The 4,220-nt window shown below is 35.3% G+C and overlaps 1 pseudogene; it reads right to left on the bottom strand.

Annotated features, from left to right (window-relative positions):
* Positions 1-2,416: 2,416 nt before the first annotated feature.
* Positions 2,417-3,255, bottom strand: LOC101634160 (annotated as a pseudogene).
* Positions 3,256-4,220: the final 965 nt, after the last annotated feature.

Below are 4,220 nucleotides of genomic sequence, written 5' to 3'. Positions count from 1 at the left end.
AACCCAAAAGATCTAATCAAATCAGACCACAGTGCCATCTATGGGAAAAGTAAAAGTAGCGCAACTTTCACTGTTATAATTGCAGATTTTATTTTAAATAGGGAAATTTAAAATAGCAAAATAGATAGACAAAACAAATATATCTATAACATATGGTACTTTAAGATCTTAAGGGAATATGATATCACATGGAGAGAACAACTTTCTAGAATCCAGCCACGAAGATATGGGAAGATCTTATCAGATAAAGTTCAAAATTGCCGTGATTAAGAAATTCAAAGAAAATGCAAAAAAAAAAAAAACAAAAAAACCTCTCCCTAAAAATGTCATGAGACATATAGTCACAGAAATAAAATCATTCTACAACCAGTTTTTACTATCAGCTTTATAGATATTATATGTAACCACTAATAGTTGATTTATATTTACCTGATATATCTGGATTATTTTTCTAGATAATCTCAAATTAATCAGACCATTATGAAGTTGTCTTGAACTGGCTATCTTGAAAACTTTCATTAATTTTGAAATCACTTTTACGCATTGTGGATGACAAGTGATTTACTTGTGAATCACATACTGATATGTTGAGATTTTTGCATAGCCACTGTCTTTTTTGTCATAGGGCTTGTTTTTCTCTAAGTGAATGTTAGTAAATTTGGGAGCACTCATGGAAGGCATACACGATAGTCTCATCAAGACTATCTGTGTATAGCTGAGATCTAGAGAATCAAGCTTTTCACTCAAAAAATGTTCCTCAACTGAATCAAGTCAAAGAATTTTAAATTAAATAATCATTAGCATTTTCTTTTTGAGGAAATGTCAGTGATCTAAAATAACTCACAGTTATTTTATCTCGAGTGAAAGAGATCAAATAGAGATGTCAGCCAAATTGTTATAACCTTTAATGTAATTTCTAAGAATTTATGAAGATTAAATTATAGTCAGATTTTCCTCTCCTTACATTTTAAATAAAATGTTGTTTTAGGCCCTCCCTGGTGGCGCAGCGGGTTAAAGCACTGCACTGAGAAACTAAGGCCACTTCCGCATGAGTTCGATCCCCGCCTGCCCGGGAGGTGACCACATGGCGTGGCAGACCTCTCCTGACCCGCCCGCTGCTCCCCTCAGCGGTGTGCTTCGTCGATCGGCCTGTTCTGCTCCCTGCTCTGTCTGTGGTGAATCCTCTCACCCTCCGCATCTCTGGCCTGTACCCCAGTTCTGTACGAATGGATAAATAAATCTTTAAAAAAAAAAAAATGTTGTTTTAGAGAAATACACATCTCTTAAAGTTACTGAAAATAGTGTTTATCTTACTATTTTTAATTATGTTTTTAAACAGCATGCATCTACTCTCAAGTAAAAGATTTAATCAAATAGCCTCATAGTCTTAAAAGTCAGTATAGAGAATTTTTTTGTCTACTTTTTCTTATTACTTTGACCAAAATTTTACTTCCAACATTTCAAACTTCTGGATAAAATAAACTCTTTCAGTGTTACCTTTTAAACTTATTCAGAATCTACTGTGATGTGTTACATGTTAGGAAAACAAAACAAAAAAAAATCATTGCATGTTTTGATAAAGAAGAAACAATGATACAGGGCCAAAAGGAAAAGTGGTGACAAATTATTTATAATAGCACATTAGAGTATATGATTTACTTTATAGTTCTCATGGAATATTTTTAAGAGTATATGATTTACTTTATATCTCTCATTGAATATATATTTTTTAAAATTTCATACTTTTCATTATCCCATAAACTTTTTCCCAACCATATGATATGTAAACACCACCTTCAGATTATACAGAATCAGGTGGCAGAACAGGCCAGTTTAGTTCTTTTCAGAGTTTAGAGTAAGCATTCCAAACGTCCAGATTTCTTTAGAACTTAGTTCTACTTGATTTATGATAAATAAGCTCAGACAATACTTTGCTTCCAACTGCTTTAGTCTCTTTTTATTCTTTAGGTAAGCTCTTCCAGAGTTAACTACTTCCATTTGTAGGTAATGAAATGCTTAAGAAATCCACTTCAAATGTTGGCACTGTTAAGAGCATAATCTTTCTCTTTACTTCAACTCAGAATTAAGACTTTAGATTCTTGTTTTTATATTCCAGTCCCAGTAGTCTGTATAACTTATCTGAAGACAAGTAGTAGTGCTTTCTAGTAGTGGTCTACAACCAGGTTCTAGCTTCTCCAGGAACTTATTACCAAATGGATTTAACTAGGTAGGAAACTAAAAGGCCTTCTCTCAATTGAGTTTAAATACATTTTATTTTTAGACAACCTACAAGACATGTTTTTCTTAAAAACAATGCCTCCACTCCAAATAAATCAAGGTCAAAATAAATGAAGAGCTCATGATGACATCAGTCCCTTTTGTCTGTCCTGGTGTTGTGTGAATGAAAAGCAGCAGCCGGTTATGATGACAGGAGATAGATCCAAGTAATTGCCAAATTTGTTAACATTTCTTCCATTTCTTCTTCTTCTTCTTTTTTTTTTTTAAAGATTTATTTATTTGTACATACAGAACTGGGGTACAGGCCAGAGGCTCAGGGTGGTGAGGGGCTTCACCAGAGACAGAGTGGGGAACAGAACAGGCAGATCAACGAAGTACACTGCTGAGGGGAGCAGCGGGCGGGTCAGGAGAGGTCTGCCACGCCAAGTGGTCACCTCCGGGGCAGGCGGGAATCTAACTCAATGTGGAAGCGGCTTTAGCTTCTTAGTGCTGTGCTTTAAGCCGCTGCGCCACCAGGGAGGGCCAACATTTCTTCCATTTCTAAACCATCCTTAAAGAAAATCACACCATCCTCACTGTAGTCCAGCAGAGCAACCATACCATCTGGATTCATGTTTTCACCAATAAAGAACTGGTAGTTTTTGAAATTAGCAAGGATGTGCTTGATTTGTTCTGCAGCTCCTGTCATAAAAGGTTTTACTCTTTTTGGCCTTTGTTCTTCAAGTTTGCCTTTAATTGATTTCATATAATCTTTGATGTACTTCTTGTAAGTTTCTTTTGTGAAGCTGGTTTCCTGCAAGTGATGATTCATGACAGTATCAACACCAGTGATACTGTGCTTTTAGTACCTTCGCCCTCGGGGCCTTCAGCGGAGGCATTTCCACCAATGAGTCATCAATGTTACCCTCTGTCCTACTGACCATCTTCCCCTCCATCTCCAGGCACGGCAATCTCCCGGATCTTGTAGATGTCGGAGAACATCTCATCATGGCTGATGAGGTCCGGGTAGATAATCATGACGGTGGCTTGAGGGAGACTACCACTGCACTAGCTTAGCAGGAGCCGGGAGCTCCAAGCCATTGTGGTGAAGCCTGAGCCCACAGGGGGGAAGGGGAAGCGGCAGAAAAGCTCTCATTGAATATTTTTAATAGAAAAAATATATATTTTATAAATTAACTGCTATCCCATTATACAAATTGTTTGAAATTTCTGTATATAAACTTTAAAACAACTAGATCAATGTTATTTTTACTGTGCTTCTTAGAACAGTTCTTGGATTCATTTTGTGTACCTGTTAAAACTGTAGATTACCCATCTACATCCTAACCATATATATCAGAATCTAGATGTGATGTCCAAAAGTTCACATTTTTAATGAGCTCCACTCATGTGTTTTATGTCTGTTCTAAAAACTACTCTTATAATTTAGCCATCTGTTGGGAGATGTCACATTTCTAAATCAATTATATTTTGGGGTTGGGTTGATGAAGAAAGTTAAAACTAATATAAGTGGATTGGAGGAATATAATGAAGTTAGAAATTAGCACTTTAAAATAGCCAGTTTATTCAATACAGCTTTGTTTAATACACAAAGTCTTCTATAGGTATAGTATTCTCACATATAGTTACAATAATGATTATATTTTGGATTAGGGTATATCAATCTTCAAAGTAAAATCTAAAGATGATAAAGTTGTGAATCATCCAGGCTTAACTATCAAGAATATAAATCTATTTATTATAAGAATCTCATAGTGGAAAAGAAATGTAGAAAATCAAACCTTTTCAATTTAAAGATTTCTTGAGAAGTAGGTAAAATCTGAGTCTATAAGTTTTTTTTTTTTCCTTAATAAGGGATTGGCATACCATGAATAGAAAACACAGTGTAGCCCTGGGATACAAGGTTATGTAGAAATTTGGCACTTAGACATGCAATTATCCACTGACATGAAATAAGGTACCAAATTGTGAGATCCAGAAAT

The sequence above is a fragment of the Condylura cristata genome, unplaced genomic scaffold (genome assembly GCF_000260355.1).
Source record: "Condylura cristata isolate star-nosed mole 26May11 unplaced genomic scaffold, ConCri1.0 scaffold00013, whole genome shotgun sequence".
In the NCBI taxonomy this organism is placed as follows: domain Eukaryota; kingdom Metazoa; phylum Chordata; class Mammalia; order Eulipotyphla; family Talpidae; genus Condylura; species Condylura cristata.
This window is presented reverse-complemented; position numbering and strand designations above follow the sequence as displayed.